The sequence below is a fragment of the Hesperophylax consimilis genome, chromosome 1 (assembly GCF_061612785.1).
Source record: "Hesperophylax consimilis isolate HC1 chromosome 1, BYU_Hcon_1.0, whole genome shotgun sequence".
NCBI classification, from domain to species: Eukaryota; Metazoa; Arthropoda; class Insecta; order Trichoptera; family Limnephilidae; genus Hesperophylax; species Hesperophylax consimilis.
In genome coordinates, this window is record NC_142836.1 from 49571640 (window position 1) to 49590995 (window position 19356).

Sequence of the window (19356 nt, forward strand, 5' to 3'; positions counted from 1 at the left end):
ATACAGATAAAGCAAAGCAAATAAAGATTCTACAGTACAGAGACAAGGTATCGAGGTAAAAGCTTAAAGCTTTGGAACTTATAAAGCGAGAAGGTGAAAATAGCGCAAGGCTTTCAAAAGAAACCACGACACAATGTCTGGGCAACTTCCTCCAACTCAAGGCTGCTCAAGAAGTGCGTATTAATCCTAATGACAATATGGCGATGCCAACTATCTAAATAAAGGCGTTTTATAATCATCTTTACATGATTTTTATAAATATATAACCTCTTTAATGTGTAAGCATCTTAACTCAAGCCTCCTCGCAACTGTACTTAATCTTAACTCAAACCGTAAGACAATATATATTTGTGATCTTCCACACTGAACTGCGCTGCAGACCGTTACCTTACAATAACGAACTTCATTTTCTGCACAGGGTCTTATAACCCATGGAAAGGCGGGGTTATCCTCTAACAATTTATCCTTTCAACATTTACGAGAGTATTTTTTATAAAACGCTGAAAAATTAAATAAAATTTTTGTGAAGTCGATTCTTTCACGACACTAATACAAAAATTTAATTTTGCCTTTCTGTAGTCTTAACTATTTTAATACCGTTCTCACCTTCTTCCCAATTAACTCAATTAAAAAAGTACAAAATGTTTTTTTGGCTTTTCTTGGTGAAAATTAACATAATAAGATGATTATTTCAAAACTGTAAAGAACAGGGTTTCTGTCCTGGGATCTTAGGTTAGGATCTCACTTTTCACTTTCAAACTGCCTAACGATTTTCGTGATTTTTAGGATACGCCACAGGTGAACAAACTCTATCGATACTTTAAAGGCTTCTTCTGAACCGACGCATGAATGCCGGTATTTTAATAATTTCTTATTTTTATGTTAGGTCCTGTTCAAAATTATTCAAATCCTATTCTGTGATAAAGGACTAATATTCGTAAGATCGTGGCGGCCTGTCAGCATTTAGCAACCTGTTTCACCTTATTATAAATGGAAAGAACCAGAATTTAATGGATTCAGTTCGACTGGAAAAAATTGGATTGATTTAATCGAAAAAATTTTCGACAAACAACAATCGAAACCTGGATTTTATTAGAAACCAGTCCAACTACGACTCATGAACCTTTTTTTTCATAGTTGTTTAGATAAAATATATTTTTTATTACCTTAGTAAAGATCTTATGATAAGTTAAAATTGTCAAAAGTAGACTGAATGCTGTTGAAGTGAGATCCTTGAGGCGTATTTGTGGTAAAACCATGTATGATCGTGTGAGAAATGTGGAGATCCACAAAGAGTACATGGCTGATGAAAGCGTAATGAGTAAGATTAAGAAAGGGACGCTTAGATGGTTTAGGCATGTAGAGCGAATGAGCGAAGTAAGGAGTGTAAGGAGAACATATATGACGAAAATGCGAATGGTAGCAGAAGTCGGGAACGCCCGAGGAAGACATGGCTCTATCAAGTGAATCAGATTCGTGAGTCGGGCCATGACAAGACTCAGAATAACAGAAGAGAAACGGCGTGATGGTTAGTTAGTTAGTTTATTATATCACATGTCAAACATGCGCCCAATATTTGAACGCTTTTGACACTAATTTGTCACATGAGAATGGGTCACTCAACAGCTCGGCTGGGGAACGAGTTGCTGGCCTCCATGTTTTAATAACATGACTCTTAAAGACCCATTTTCATTCCTTCCTCTCCTCTGAAAGGCCCTCCACATAATATTACCAAAGACGAAAAAGGCGTCAATTGAAATAGCCTCCTGAAAATAAAAATCGTCCTAATATCAAAACCAAATTTTGAATGAAACATACCGCTTGCATTCCTCTTTAGAAAATGACAAAAATAATTGGTATATCATTAAAGTAGAAATTGTGCTCTTGAAGGTTTATAAAACTCAAGAACTAGTTCTTCTACCTTAATATGTATGATGAATGAAGGGACATAATTATTATTTTTAAAATTTATACAAAAATTTGTTTACCTTATAACCATATTATATGACCAATTTACAAATGAAAAGATCGGAAAGAATGCAAGGCTGATATGAGCAGACTGCTTATGGGTTTGCACACGTCCGTTAAATGAACGGTGAACAGAGTGTTAGACTAATATTATGCATGATATGACGCGCATTAATATTAAAAGTCGACATTCCTTGACGAAAATGACCATGATGTGGGCGTGTACTTAAGTTCCTAGAACCTTTGTAAAACTAATTCTGGAATGCAATATAGGGGAAAAACCATGATTTAATTGGAGTTTTTATAAGGAGATGCATTGCTGTGGTACGTAAAAACACAGTAATTACAACGGGAGTCATTTTCCATAGTGAAGGGTCGAGTTTCAACAGTTTTTACAACTTGCCTAATGTACTGATGGTTTGCCAAAACACTTAAAGACACATATACTACATTATCATTAAAAACAGTAAAATATAAAGGTTCGCATTACCGATAACGGGCTCTAACGTGATTCTTTCCATAGGTCAGATCAACCTGCAAAGGTCCCGGGTGGCCGCGATTGAGGCTCTGCAGGTCATGACTGACCTACACATCGACATCATACTTATCCAGCGGCAGTACACATGCCAAAGTAAAACGCCAATAAGGTATCCGGGTGCGGTTCTCAAAGTCAGCGGCTCTCCAGGGGCGGGTCTTCTGATTAATTCTTCGATGGTCAGCCCCCTTCTGGTCAAGCTGTCAAACGAATCCTAAACTTGTCGGAAACACAAAATGACACGAAATGCACTTAACTTCGTTAAACTGAGATCATTCTTTAAATAAGGAAACCACTTCGGACCACATATATTGTGCTTGACGCGCGCCCCAAACGCGGTTAAAGGAGGAGACTTTAACGCTCGCTCGCTATTGTGGTTCCATAACTGTCGCCACCGGATCACTAACGATCAGACGCCATCGAATACCTTATTCCGGCGCAAGGCCTTTCTTTAATAAACGAGCCAGGAAAACTGTTTCCTTCTCTAACCACTTTGGTGAGAGCAACATTGATCTAACTCTCTGCTCTGGGTCAGTTGCGAATAAGATATCAATGTGGAGCGTTCACGATTGCGCAATTGCCTCTGATCATAGACTGATAAATTTTAAAGTAGGTGCCCAAACACCGAAGCTCCGAGATTCTCCTGGAACTTTAAAACCATTCAGGCGAATGACTTTCGCATAGTGACGTAGCGTCTAGAGATATGAATAATTTGTGGATTTTTTTTAACGCAGCCGTAGTATCGGCCGCAAAATCCTCCTTGGGAAAATCAAACCCGAGGAGGATTTTCAGGTCGCCGTGGTGGTCGAGTGAGTTAACTTCGCTAAAGAGTGCCTAAGAGAGAACATGGGACCCTGGGAATCTCGAGACGGGGCGGATGTACGCCGGAAGAGACTTCCGCCCTCGTGGTCCATCTCAGATGTGCTCGTATTGGATTTAAATTGGCCGTCCTTGAGGCGAAACGAGCGGTATGGCATAATTGGGTTAAAGAAGTGCCTAACGATAACCCGTGGGATATCCATAGCACCCTTGAAAACCCGAGAAAAGGTTCTAACTGATATTTAACCAGTATTACATTCAACATTGACGGCAATGATGTTGAGAGTGTAGACGTGGCGTCTACTCTCAGAACTCTTCCGGGCAAGTTAGTCCCTTTATACTCTGTAATAGGGGAAAGCCACCATCACAAACAGATTTTAAATATATTACGGCTTGCGCGCAGGAACCTTGCCCACAAAGATAATATGTTTCAGATAACTGTTGCTAAATTTGACGCCATTATTAAGGGTTTGGGTCCAAGGAAGGCACCAGGCTTCGACAGATTTAATGGCATAGTAGTGCAGAATGCAAGGAGGAGCTTTTTCAGGTGTTGGACACGTGCATGAGAAGGGCAGTTTTCCTGACAGTATGGGAAAAAGGCGTGCACCGTTTTATTCCAAAAGGGAACGATAAATTCCGGACAGATATCAATGCGTACCAGCCCCTGCTACCTGTATTTTGGAAAATCCTTAAAAAACTGATCAGACACCGACTGCGGCAAACTTTGTCACCACCCTGCGATGGACAATTTGTATTTATACGGAGCACGAAATTTCGTATGCGCCTGAATGGGTGAAGGCTTGCCCTAAGAAGTATGTGTTATGGGGTCTTCTTAGACATCACTGGTGCTTACAATCATGTGTGGTTGGCGATGTTTCTTAACTAAAATCTTGTAATTGTTCTTCAAGGTTATTCAAGATAACCGCAGATTATTCAAATATCGTTCTTTGGTACGGAGATGTCACTAACGAACGGGAGGTCAACATTGGTTGTCCCCAGGGATCGGTTCTTGGTCTAAGTTACGGGAACATTTTGTTTGACGACTCCTTGGCTGAGGGGTGTATCTCGGTCGATTAGGCTGATGACAAATTGCTTTTGGTCTCGGAGAACAGCAGAAAAGAAGGAGAGTTCAAATCTGAAGAAAGTTTAAGTGCAATTTTAGAATGGGGTTAGAAAAATCGTTTGACATTCGCTCCCCAAAAGACCATAGTTTCCTGGTGAAGGGCTCTCTCAGTAGAGAGAGAAATACGTGCATCAAAATGGGAGATTCAAACATTAAAGTTCTCTTGGATCAATCCTCCTCTTTCTTGGCACACGTTAAGAATTTATCAAGAAGGGCCCAAGCCTTCTTATTGAACCTTCTTATTGAATATCAACTGCCGAGTGAGGATTGCACTCTTCAGCGCTTCGCCTTCTATACAGAGGGATGTATGTGTCGCAAGTCACCTATGCAGCCTCCATTGAGTTCCTCAGGGGTCTATCCTTGGACCACTTCTGTTTCTGATTTTTATCAACGATATTGGTTCAGTCATCACACATTCGCTGTATTTACTATTTGCAGATGACTTGAAACTATATCGTTCAATAAAAAACCATCTTGACTGTATTCTCCTTCAACGTGACATTGACTGCGTCTCAAACTGGGCCAAAATAAATGGCTTGAACTTCAGTACACCCAAGTGCAATATCGTCTCGTATACAAGATCAAAGAAACCGCATTTATTTGAATATACAATCAATGAAATTATTCTCCAACACCTAAATCAAATCAAAGATCTAGGAGTTATTTACGACAGCAAACTAACCTTTCACCAACACATCGATGATTTAATAAGCAGAGGATACAGGCTTCTCGGCTTCGTAATTAGAAACTCATATCCGTTTCGTAACACAAAAACACTGACGTTATTATATAACACACTAGTCCTAAGTGTACTTGAATCAAACTCGATCATCTGGGCTCCACATGAATTAACATACACTTTACGCATTGAAAGAGTCCATAAAAAATTTTTAAGGTTTTTATTCTCGCGGCTCTATGGACGTTACCCTTGGCTTTACCCATCGATTTATATATTAGGCATGACCAATTACCACTCCCTAGAGACACGTAGAGGTATTGCTTTGCTTAAATATTTTTTCCAACTAATAAACGGTCACTTATCTAATAATGAGATACTGGCCCAATTAAATTTTTTTGTACCAGAGTCTCACTCTCGAGGACGTCATCACAATCTTCTATATAGTAGAGCAAGCCGCACTAATTTATTAATGAACTCACCTGTGGGGAGAGCTACGTGCTTTTTGAATGCGGTAGATAAGAAATTAGATTTATTTTTTGTGTCCTATAGCGCATTTACGAGATTTTTGGCATTGCATATACACTGCATAAATGGTACAATTATAACGTCTTAGGCTTTATTACCTGTAATTGTTATAAATAAATGTACAAATTATATATATATAAATAAATAAATAAATAAATAAATAAATAAATATGGAAGCACCACCTGGATACATTATTAATCCAGTCGGTACTCAAGAGGGGGCAGCAAATTCCCCTGTTGGCATTGGTGCAAATGAAAAAGTTGCTTCGGACGTTTTGCCAGTTTTGACAGCCATATTTTTATTTATTTATTTATTATAAGAACTTGTTGAACATTTATACATATTTTTGATAATTCATCCGCCATGCTAGGGATGTCCCTGTGTTATGGCGGGTGATATTTACAGATTGGATTTATAAAATAAGTTAATTATAAGTTATAAAGTTATGCAATTTAGATTAAAATATAAGTTAATTAGTTTATACAATTAGATTATACAATTAAATAATAAGTAAGTAATAAAACTATACAAATTAAATTAAATTAAAAGTTATTAAATTATACAAATTTATTTGCATTACAAATATTAAAATCATGGTTTCTAAATGTATTTATAGTAATAAAAATGGTATTAAATATAATATTTAATTTATGTACCAATTTTTATATATTGTGGTCTCCAAGTGAACTTATCCATTTTGATATTAGTTTTTTAAATTTATGGGGTTGGGTTTCGGTTTTTAAGTTTTCAGGGAGAAGGTTAAATATTTTGGGAGCTAGGTACATGAAATGTCTTCGAGCTGACGTGGTATGTAGTGTAGGTACGTTGTAGTGTCGGTTGGTTATTGTTCTGGTGGTGTATAAAATAGTTAAAAGAGATGTATATACAAATTAAGATGGAATAATTTAAGTTCATCGACAAATAAGAGACATTGAGATAATCGAAAAAATTAAAACAGATATTTATAAAAATAGAAATGGAACAATTTAAATTCAACGAAAAATAAGAGACATTGAGATAATTGAAAAAATTATAACAGGTATATATAAAAATAAAATTGGTATAATTTAAATTCATCGAAAAATAAGAGACATTGAGATAAACAAAATAATTAAAACAGATGTGTATAAAAATAAAAATGAAACAATTTAAATTCATCGAAAAATAAGAAAAATAAGTGACACAATAATCAAAATAGTTAAAACAGATATCACGATTTAAAATAATAATGCATAGGAAATGGTTGAAACAATTGTTATAATTATAGTTCATGCGACAGTTAAGAGAATTATAGAAGACTTTAGTTATTTGGAGAAGTAGAGTTTTTAAAATTAATAGTATAATAATTACCAAGGGATGTAAAAAAAATAATAAATATACCACAATTAAGAGAATTAGCAAAATTAAAATTATTAAGAAAAGTGAAAAAAGTGCAAGAATAAAAACAATCACTAGGATAGACGGAATCAAGTGGTTTGAAATTATGAAATTAATTAGAATAGTTGTATCCAATTTTTGAATAGCATTATTAAGAGAAGTTAAGTGAGGTAATTGATTTAAGTAAGATAATTTTATTTGATGATATGGTAGGATTAGGATTATCATGGAAATATAAGGAGTTAATTTAGTTGAAATTATTTTATAATTTAAAACAATTGAATGTATCACATGTATCATACGACATAATGTAATTGAGAAATTAAAAATATTTAAGTAAATTAAGTTTGGTATAATAATTCGATAAATTAGCACAGTGGAAATAAATGGATGAATTGGAATAGTTGTAGAATAGAATATAGAATAGAACATAGAATATATATAGAAAAGAATATTTGAGTGATTTAAAATGATCAGATAAAGGGGAATTATGGAGCAAGTTACGATAAATATTTGAAGCAAGTTGATAAGTTTAGTAAGATTATTAATAATTATAGATAGATTTGTGATGTGAGCAAAGTTCACTGAGAAAAGAAAAAAAAAAAAATTATTGAATTATTACAGATAAGCAGATTAGTTAGTGGATTTTTTTTGTTGACTTCCAGTCACATTTTTTTAATGTCCGATTCATACGAGATTCTAAGGATTTTAGAGTCCTCAGACTTACGAACATACACCTGACCATTTTTTGACCATGTGAATTTATAGTTTTTTTATTTTTGCCTGTTGTTTTGTTTGAGCCAGGAGGAATTTTTTTCTTGAAGTTAGGTGGTCGGATATATAGATGGGTGTACTGTGACCCATCTGAGTATGTGGTAGTCCGATGGATGAAGCAGTAATTCGGCCTTTGGTTTTAATGTGTTCTTTTAGTTTAGTCAGGAATAAATCTCGCATTAGTTTAGAGCTGAGGGTGATTATTATATCTCTTGGTTTTGAACGAGAATCATCGGAGCGGTTTCTGCCTCCCACCCGCACCACAGAGGTCGCGTCTTCGGGCTGTACTACCGATTTTATGACGTTTGTGGATAGGTTGTGAAATATAGTAACTAGATTTTCATGTGGATTTTCCGGGAAGTTGCGCAATTCTAGGTTGTTCGACTGAGACTCGTATTCCTGATTATCAATTTTATTCTCCAGGTACTCCACTGTTTTTTTGAGGTCTTGTTGTTCTTTTTTGAATGTTTCGAATTCAGTTTCAATTTTTTGGTTTTGGATTATGGTTAGATCGATTTTTTTTATTAGGTCATCGTATTGTTTGCTGATGAAATCAATACTTTTTTGCGTTTCTCCCTTGAATAATTCGATTTGTGTTAGGATTTCTTTTTTAATGTTATCCATTTTTTTATCGATGTGTTGAGTAATTTTTTCAATTTTTATTTCATCGAGTTCAAGCGCACTTTTACCTCTAGTTGTCATTGTTATATTAGGTAATGTGAAGTTGATTTAAATTTTAAGTGAGTTATTTATTGGAATAGGTTATTTATAATTTTTATTTGAATAATTTATGCTTTTGTTGATTTATTTATTAACTTGTAGTGACATCTGTGGCCAAGACTTTGCAGTAGTGCTTTTGATTATAAATAAAATAAAAATAAAAGTCCTGTTGGTTTGGTTGAGTTTCGAACGTCCGCCCTCCCCGTCGATATTAATTTCAACTGGTGTGACCGATTTATCCACAGGACTATTCCCGAGTTAAGAGTCAGCGACAGTATAGTTCTTTATATATTATAAATCGCCTTTGGAAGATGACAATGTTATTTTAGATTTTTAGTTTTCACTGTTCAACTGTTTTTCATAAACAATTAACTATTGTTTTTTGTTTGTTTTATATGATATTCACTTTCACTGTATTCTTCACATCCACTAATTTCTTTGACTAATCGAGGTTACGACAGTTTATTAGTAAAACTTTAGTGTTGGGAATAAAAACAAAGATTTTAAATTATTAAACTAAACAACTGAGTCTAAAAACATCAATTTCAAACTGAAATAACACTTCCACAGAATAAATCGTGGACGATTAATCCAATAGTATCACTTTTCACTTGTTAATTTGAGTTTTTTGATGTTTTTTTAGATATTTTAAACAGGATTTTTGAAAGAATACGTCGTGATTGTTATTGTTGTAGAAATTTTAGAAATATTGCCAATTGATTTATAAATTAGGAAGGTTCTAACAAAGAAGAAGCTTATCAGAAGAAGACCAGCTACCTACCTAGGTTTTGACTAACAGATGGGGCTATGTCTATCCATGTTTTTCTTAGAGTGATGACTTCGCAGCCTCTCCCTGTCCCCCCATCTAAATTGTACATGTGGCAATTGACCTCATCACAAGTGCCTATCTCGTTTCAAAGAAGGTGAATTTTGAGTGTCTGAGGAATTTTACAAGAGTCCGGCTAGAGAGATGGCCCGATTAGATTAAAATCATTCGAGAGTTTCAGGTACCATATGTGACTGCTTCTGGTTTCCTTGGTTAATTATTTTTTGCTCTTAAATTACCATGCTCTTATATAACATTGCAAACACCAATTCATTCTATATTTGATTTCTGTACGACACTCTCTATATAAGCGATGGTAGTGAAGACACCATCGCTCAACACGTCATTATGAAATGACTTACTTTATATAACTTCATTTTAAATTTTTATTTGAGTTTTTGAAGTGAAACTTCTTTACGCGCGTTATGCATTTTCGAGGACCGGAGTAAAACCGACTCATGATCGTCACAAAAAACGGGGATCATTTCGCTATAGGAGCCTAGCTAATATTATATACCTAGTTTAGGTCACTCTCCAAACTCAGCTTCGCGGTCTAGAGGCAGAGCGCCCGATTGTCGTCGTGAAGAACCGAGGTTCGATCCCCGCTTTAACTATATTTTTTTCTTTTTGTGATTTTTTTAATACAAGGAAAAGTGATAAAATGCTCTCGTGCTGCGACTTTGTCAGGCATACAGATAAGAAAATATCTACATTTTTTTAAAAAAATTACATAAATTTGTTAATTTTAACCGATAGTCTCCCGAAATGTCTAAATCCATTTAGTGAGACTATAGACCGGCAGGTGTTCACTCGAGTAATTGGCTAGAATTAACAGTCGGTACCTATATGATATTTTTGTCGAAATATAGCTTACAAATCGAGCCGGTACAGTCGCTCGGTATTTTGATTAATTATTTTTATTTTGAATCATTTAAATTACTAATCAAGGCCGATAACGCAACTAATTATTCTCGCAGACGTGCGTGACAAGTTTTTTTTAGTAGAAAACACACCCATTATTAATTAATATACGGACAAATATACGGAAATATTTTTAAAAACGACAGATATGACTTCACACTGCCAATATATCTTCTATTTGACCCTATATAAAGCGTTAACGAGACGTTATGTGATATTATTCATTTTCCGTGTTTGAAAACGAAAATTTACCCGTTAAAAGTCAATTGAGGAGTACACGTTATACGCGGTTCTCGTCGCGCGAGATACATCTCCTCGTGGTATAGAGGCAGAGCGTTCGACACTCGTTATGCAGGACCAGGGTTCGAATCTCATATTTTTATAACATTTAATTTTTTTTATCACATGCTACTTATAAATATGTCAATATTAGGAATCTAGTTAAACGTTCATTTGTTAACAACACGCCTATAAATAAATTTATGCTTTTTAAAACTATAATGTACAGCATTCTGAATAATAATAATATGAAATGAAAAGAGAGAGAGAAGAATACTAAAAGTTTCACTTCCGTCGTGCGTAGGCTTGCCACACACTGTATTTTTTATTTAACTTTTCCTATATTTTTCTTTTTGCTTTGTTAAATACAGTTTTATGTTTCCTTATACACTAATGTAGATTCCTTCAGTGAAAATATGATTGTATGTAATGTGTTTTCATTTTAATTCTTATTTTTGTTATCTCTACAGATGACCTAGTCTTTGAGCAGCTTTTTCGTCCATTATTATTTTTAGGCTTATTTTATTTTAACTGTACTACTCCTATTTTTATTTTGTTATACGTATTTGTGTACATTTTAGACATCCTGCAACCTAACCACTACGCAGGAACATTTGGGAGTATAGATTATTTTTATAATAAACTATGTAGTTGCTTTCTATGTAGACATGCAATTTATATAGATCTCATTTTATTTAGACCGCCTTTTATCTGTTGTCGCTGGTGTTGTATATTTTATGCATTTGAAAACATAGAATAAATGCGCAAGTCACTTGCGACGTAGATATTGTTTTGACGTTTCATTTGATATAGATCATTTCAGCAGATTGTGATTATTGTTCAGTATGATATTAAATAAGTAAACAAGTGACCGGTAGCATGATACACTCTTAAAACTGCCTTGAACTATATGTTTTTCACAGTGTGACAGATTGCTGTACGAATACGATCCATAGAAAACACTTCGAAATACATTTTTTTATTTCATTTTTTATTCTTCTCATATTCAAGTGTAATAAATAAAATGAAAATTCTTAATTGATGATGGATAAAAATTAAATGTTGTAATTGAAGTAAATAAAGATTGATTCTTAAGTCTGAACAATATTGTTAGTAAAGAATATGAATTTACTGTAGTGCAATTTGGTGAACAATAGTTTTTGTCAATTCGTCTTTTGCCAAATTGAATAGATACAAAGTAGCTTACAAAACTTATAAATGATTTACGACCATTCCTTTCTAAACAAAATCATTAAAACCGCACTAATCCTTTAAATATTAGGAAACCAAATTTGGTCTCCTAATAATTAGCAGGCTCAAAATATTGAGAGGGCGGGTGTTGAGAAGTTCAAATTTGTGGTTGTATGTATTTTTGTATGATAAAGCTGAAATTTAAAAAAATAATGAAGATCTCTACAACAGCGCCACCTATTGGATTCAAAACTATCCTATATTTCAAGCTGGAACCAACTATACAAATTCACAAAATTTCATTGAAATCGGTTGGGCGGTTTCAGAGATTAGCGTGTACGAACACAGTGATACGTGATCTTTATATATTAAGATGTAGAGTCGTTTAACCAAAAAAGAGTCCTTGTAAGAGCCCTGAAGGAGTAACCATCTGTTACTTATACCAGGGCGGGTAAGAGGTAGATAACCTCCAGTGGTGCTTCAAAAATTCAGGAAATTAGTCGAAATTGCGGGAATCTGTGCATATCGTATAATCCGATTTAGTGGACTTAGGAACTTGATCTCAAATAATTATTTTTAATAATTGATCCATCAAGATTCAAATCTTTCATAACTTAATCAATTTCACCAAACTTTAATACATTGTTTTTTATTATTGTATATGTTTAAATAAAATATGTGTGTACGTGAGTTCCTTAACATAAGAAGTAACACAGCGGTTCTGGCGTACAAGTTTCGGCTCGTGCTCCATAGGCACTGCGGATTTGAGGAAGGCCGAGTTTATACGGCCGATCACACCTATACATCGGAAAGTGGTGTGTATAAATTGCGATCGCGTATAGTACGGATCGGCGAACGAGACTTGATTGAGAAACATACGGAGTGGTTCGAAAATGCGGGAAATTTTTTTTAATCATTAAATTTAAAGCCACGATTTCAGAACTAAGTAAAAAAAGTTATTTATAAAGATTTTTTACATTAACATGAGTGAAATCTTTAGAGGTGCTGTGTGGAGGGTATTTTTGAGGAGGGGAAGCAGTGAAAATCGTTTCACAGGTCTTGAGACCCAAGTCAAGCTGGAAAGTAGTTCCAAATCTGGGCTGTTGAACTCAGAATGAGTCGTAGAAACGACCCATTTTCATGTGTCAATTGTCAATCGTATACATATTTTGGGGGCGCATTTGGCGTGATTCCCGACTACACACCGGTGCCGAAGGGATCAATGATGCTAGTTCCTCGGAGCATTTTCTATTGAAATACATTTAGAACAAAGACAGACAAAACTAAATTGTTACAATTAAATAGCAAAATTTATCTTATACGAGTAGTTAAGAGTAAGACTATAAAACATAAAAGCAAGTGATTGAGCGTAACACTGCATTTTCAACAATACCTAAACGAAATGCCAAAATGACAAGTGCTTTATTATGCACACTGTAGTATCGAGTTCGTTTTGCCTACTTATTTACCGAGTATTGCAGAGTAAAAGTAACTTTTTAATAAGGCAGTTCAGTTTTGTCATACGCTTCGTCGCGGACTGACGCCGCGCAGGTTTCGCGTTCATTTCCACGGGTTTCGTAGCGCGTTGGTGTCTCATTCGCTAAACAATCATTATTACTGATAACCCTAATTTTAACGAAGACATATCACCAAACACCCAGTTTGCTCGCACTTGTTTTAATCTTATTCTTGCGATAATACATCGCGTAACAGGTGGAATTTCATTTCGTAAAAGAATTTGTTGTTCGTCGATATCACGCTCCGTACCTATGCAGTACAAATTGCATAAATATGTGTTATTAGAGTGTAAAATTTTGCAGAATTACGTTTTTATTATTGTGTTTTTGTGGTGTTAGAATATTTATTTTATGGATACCGTTCGCCGTTTTCCCCAACAGGGATAAGGAATGCAATTCCACCTTAAGGTTTGTATTTTGAACTCATTTGACTCAATATGTGAACCCGTGGTTTGAAATATTTCAAAAAAAATTTTAGTTGGAAACTTTTTTTATAAGAAAACTGACACTATAAAAAAACGTTTCACTTCGAGAGTTAGTTTTTAATTGTTGTAATTTTTCCAAAAGGCTACTAACTTGTTCTGCATCTTGAAATAATGGGTTATCTTTATATAAGGTACACGGTGCTCTGTAATATAAGATTGTTAAGTCATTAAGCAGCTCATAAGATTTTCAAACACCATTTATTTCTGCTTTCGAATTAGTTTATATGAATATTATATATTATTTGAATTTCAGAAAGATAACTTAATATAATTTAATTTCCCTATCATTTGAGATTGTATAACATCCTTCAGATCCTGTAAATACTAACGCGTAATCGTGAAAATGATTAATTTTTTCCACATCTTCTTAATACGTGTGTGACATTTCAATGAATAGAGCTTGTATAGAAAATGGTGAATGCAAACAATGTGAATATAATTCCGCCGCCTGACATTAATTGTTGTGTCTGGCTTTTGATCTCACTTTACAAATGTCAAAAAGCCGTTTTGGTTTCAGCCGCCAGCTGTGAAACGTCAAAGGGTTAATGTCATAATCACACGCAATTTAATTACGTACCATGGAAACTTTCTACTCCAATACATTTCGAAATTGATCCAACACTATATATTACGCCAAAACCACTGAATATGTTTTCGTAGATATTATAAAGATTTGTTGACATTGGGTACTGCAAATCTATGTAAACTCTTTTCGTATTTGAGATTTGTGAAATAATCGTTTCGATATTTTTTTAAATTCGATTTATTATTGCCTATTTATTAGGCCTACTTGTGGCAATGAAATTCGGTTGTAAAGGCTACAAATATTTTTGGATATATATTCAAAGCTAAATACACCAAAATCGTTTATAAAAATTGCATATTTTAGATAAAGTATTCTTGAAATATTTAGTAAGTTAACTTATTTCTGGTTAAACGTATTTATTTTCTAACGAAACATGAACAAGTGTAATTTAATCAAATTATATTTTTACAGAGCTTTGTCTTTTATTTTTCATTTTTCATAAAATGTTATTTTGCATGAAATTAGTCAAATTTATCTCGGCATACAGTGCAATCAGATATTCTGTGTTATAACTGTGCTGTACATTTTATGGTGTAATTTAAAAGTTATTTTTAATATTATTAAAATTTTTGCAAAAATTTTCATTACAAAACGGGTCAAATAACAAATCATAATTTCTGCCTGAGGCTTTGACATTTCCAAATCGAGTTATTAAATAAAACCTAATAATAAAAAATTCGTCACTTTGAAAATGTTCAAAACGACAAAAAGAACCCCATACCTGTCATAATTTCTAAGATGTGTATAGATCCTCTTCTAGTATCACTGATGCAAGAACTTTAAAAATGGATCCTCTTCAAGTTTTCTAAAAAAACAGGAGAGTGTTTTTTTATAAAAAAAGGATTTTCTTTAGAATACTTTAAGGGGATCCATACACTAGTATCACTTTTTTTTCAGTGATATTAGTGTATGGATCCTCTTCAAGTTTATCAGTGGTACTAGCGTATGGATCCTCTTCAAGTTTTCCCACAATATTACGTATTATTGTAAGCTTAACCTTTTGAACGTCCTTGGGCCATTGAATACATTGACATTTGGGTTTTTTTCTCCTCTCGATTTTTTATTATATCTATAAATCTAAGATTATAATTAGGGTTAAATGAAAGGCACGCTGTCATGTTTCGCTGCCTGGAAGGTTTTTATTTCAATTAATTCACTTTAATTATTATCGCATGTATCGGTTCTTGGCTTTTGAAAGTCCTCAAGGACATTCAATAGCTGCGGGAGGTGGGGAGGTGGGGTGGGGGGAGGCTCCAGGCGGTGCGCTTTATTTCCTCGGGAGTAACGAACGCTAATAAATCTAAGGTGTTGTTCGCGGTTAGCTATGAAAATACTTGTGGTTTAAATAGTCCCGCAAAAGAACCTTTGTGATGCTTGAACATACATCCGTTAGATTTTTGTAATTATAATACATCAGATAATATATCATGGTAATATTATCTTTTTTTGCTGTGTAAATATAGTGGGCGTAAATCATCCGCACAATTATGACATTTACAAATTCGTTCAGACACTTTTTTATAAATTTCAAGTCATTCATTATTGTTTTATCATTTGATTCATAAACCAAGTGTTTTATTTTTCTTTGTATAATTTTATCCCATGGGTTGTACAACAACGTATATACCTGAAAGCTTAATACTGAAAGCTTAAGACTGTAGCCTAGAAAAGATCTGTGCCTAATGACAGACCAAATGAGTCAAGGAGATTCCTCAACCAAAAGATTCGAGAGCTGCAAGATCATTCTTGCCCTGAAAACTACCTAAGCTGAAGTGTGTAGGTAATTTTGTATGGAGTTCAGTTTAACTGCATTCTCAAACAAATAAGTAGAAACGCTGGCGCTGTCCTCTCATTCTGCTCATCACATATACTGGAAGAGAAACGTCAATATTAGCAGTCTATCTGTACGCCACAACATTGTTTGAATCCATTATAAACCTGTTTATCTTTTCCTGTAAACGCTTTCATTGAAAATGAAATTTAATCTTGTTTCATCGTAACTTCATTTTCTTTGCATATCGAAAGACAAACTATGGCTAGACGGGAGTCATGAAATACTTATGTTAACTGAAACTATGCAAAGTCCTGATGTTTCCCTGGGTTTCCCCTGAGTACCCCTTGCATTTAGTGTCTAAAGGAAATCATCAAGGGCCATGTTGTAATATGCTCTATTGTCACATCCTTATTCTAGATGCTGAAAGAAGACGTTACGCGTAAGCTGATAACGTAAATACACATTTACTCGTATATATATTATATATAAACATATATATATATATATATATATATATATATATATATATATATAGATGTATTCTATCCAATATATCTTATCCAATAAAGTAAAAAACTTTCGGTATATTTTATGATAATGATAGCTTATTTCCCAATAAAACAAACAATTTGTGGCAATGTAGACAAACTTTCAGACGTTTGGAATTCAGAAGACAAAAGGATCATATTAATTTCCATTTTTAAGACATATTTGTGCAATTAGAGAAGAAGTGTGTGACAAAGGCGTAATATTAAAAGCTTTCCAGCCAAATAGCTCACTCGCACTTAGATTCACTTAATTTACGTCGCCGCGCAAAGGGCAACTCCAATTGTGGAAAACGAAAGCAGTGAGTGAAAATAATTGTAAAAATTCATCTGGTTGTGAAATTGTAGGATTTCCTGCCATGAGACGTTAAGAATAAAGTTCTGCCTCAGAAACTTAATCAGAAAAGTGTGCACACCACTTAGACATATATTTCAAATCAAACAGATACTCTGAAGGAGGAAACTGGGATAAAGAGCTGAGAGAGAGTGCTTCAAGCATTTTAAAAACATTTATTCAATAACATAGCGAAATTCAAATAATAACCGAATCGAAACTCGCTTATAATGAAATCGTAAATTACTTCGATCATCTGGAGAAATAGAAACATTAACAATTATTCAATAAAGTGCGTAACCGTCATAAAACATCTAGTTTCTATTACTACTGATAATGTTTACAGTGGCCATTACCTAATGCCGCCGGACATGCAAACATTTTGTGATGAAATAATTGAAACTTTTTGTTAATTTAGGTAAAACGGTTCATTGCGTCCAATTATTATATCTTAATACATTTAAAAGAAAACATTGTTCTCTACCACAATAATGCTAATGGTTGTGTCATGCTTTCTAATAATCGGTTGAAAAAGGCATTTCGTGATATTTGGGTACTTCGTGTTTTTATATCTCCTGCATTTTTCATTGTTTTGTGAATTGATTTCTTGAAAGGAGTTCCCTTCCACACTCTAATTAAATGAACACTTCCTCCTTATTCATGCGCCCCTACGGGTTACTTCTATCCATGGAACTAGGAGTATCCATACTCTTTGCTTCTATCCATCACGGACAATGGTTTGAAGCTTGAAGAATCCCATTTCATTTTAATTTCGAGCGGGCTCTGCATTGAAGGAATTCAAACATTTGTACGCAACTCGACAGCAAGCAGGCGGGACTCGTAAATTAAGGAAAAAAATCGGTTTATGCTGCGTTAGTGTTGTTAATAATTATATATCATCAAATCCTTCTCATGTAAGAAAGTGATCTGATAAAAAAAATATATTTGCCAAATCCATTAATATGAATTACCTGTTTCCCGAAATCTAGGTTGAATTCTTATACGATACTTTCCTTAAGAACAAATAAATATTAGTGATTTTTAGCAACGTATTCAATATCCAATTGTAGCACTATTTATGGGAGCAATCAATTCGACCATAGTGCTAAAAATTTATGTTTAGATATGTGTTATCCTGCGCATCTTATAAACTTGGATTTATTGGTTAACTTACCAGTAGCCGAGAGTGCATGGAGTGCAAATATCCTGCGGGCCCAAAGAGCAAGGTTCAATTCACACGCTATAGGCTATAATATAATGTTCATAATAGCACTATTACGATGTGGCATCATTCTTATAACTAGTCTTTGGTAACAGAAAAAGCATCGACCCGCTGAACAAGTTTGTTTGTACTTCATTATATCGGTTTTATTCAAACAGGGCATTTAAACTAACTCCTCGTAGGTAACACAATTTACCAATAAATCAATTCCAATACAATCGTGTGTGTATTTATTACGACTAACGGTTAGAGCAATATACACAACAAACAAGTCATGAAATAATATATACCTACTAATCAACATTCATGTACGTTCACTAACAGCCACGTCGCGTCTGTTTCCTGTCGGTTACATAATATTAATGCACTTTAAAAAGGCGTTATATTATTAAGAGACATTTCTAAATGTTGGGCGGTTGCGACCTTGGCATTAACTTTAGAAATGTACTCCTATCGCTCCCTTTCCGACCAATCTGACATTCGAAGAATGCGAAATTAAGAGGCTCTTCAGGGTGTGAAATAATATTGATAAACTTCTACAGTGAAGGCTTCAACTTCCGGCGGCCAACACCGGAACAGTCTGTGGTCAAATTCTGAAAACAAACGGCAGGTAATATCAAAATTAGCATAGCTAACAGTATGCTGGTCGAAGATTGCATTATCTATTGGTAAATTACGACCGATTGTCGATTAAAAGTCTCAAGGACGTTCGCGTTGCATTGTGCCAGAACTAAACGGTCTCTGGCCAACAGGTATTTCCAGTAGCACTAGAACTTGAGGCTATAGGATATATTATTACTTGCTAGGCGGATTGTCAACAAATAAAAGAAAACAAATTTATATCTAACAGTTGCACCCACCGCTACCGTGTGACTAGCACAAAAATATCAATATCGAGCTGTGAAATGGTTTTATAAATACGTAATTAAATGAGATTTCCGAACCTCTCCTGTTTCTTAGAGATAAATAATATTTCACTTTACTATTTTCAGATAAATACTTTTTAAGTACAAACAGAATTGATATTTATTCTGATTTTCAGCCCCCTACCAAATCATTTGGATAGAATGTTTTCATTGATGACACCTCAACGGAAGGAAGAGAGAATAAATTTTGTTTACCCGTCACTTTTGAAGAACAAACTTCGAGTAAAAT

At 34.3% G+C, this 19356-nt stretch overlaps 1 protein-coding gene across 1 annotated transcript in view; it reads left to right on the plus strand.

The window, feature by feature from the left end:
* The first annotated feature begins 13265 nt into the window (after positions 1-13265).
* Positions 13266-19356, plus strand: part of LOC149427057 (uncharacterized) — a 185129-nt gene continuing 179038 nt past the window's right edge. Inside the window, exon 1 of the mRNA XM_089634929.1 lies at positions 13266-13663. The gene's annotated coding sequence lies outside the window, so the exon portion shown is untranslated. The remainder of the gene's footprint in view (positions 13664-19356) is intronic.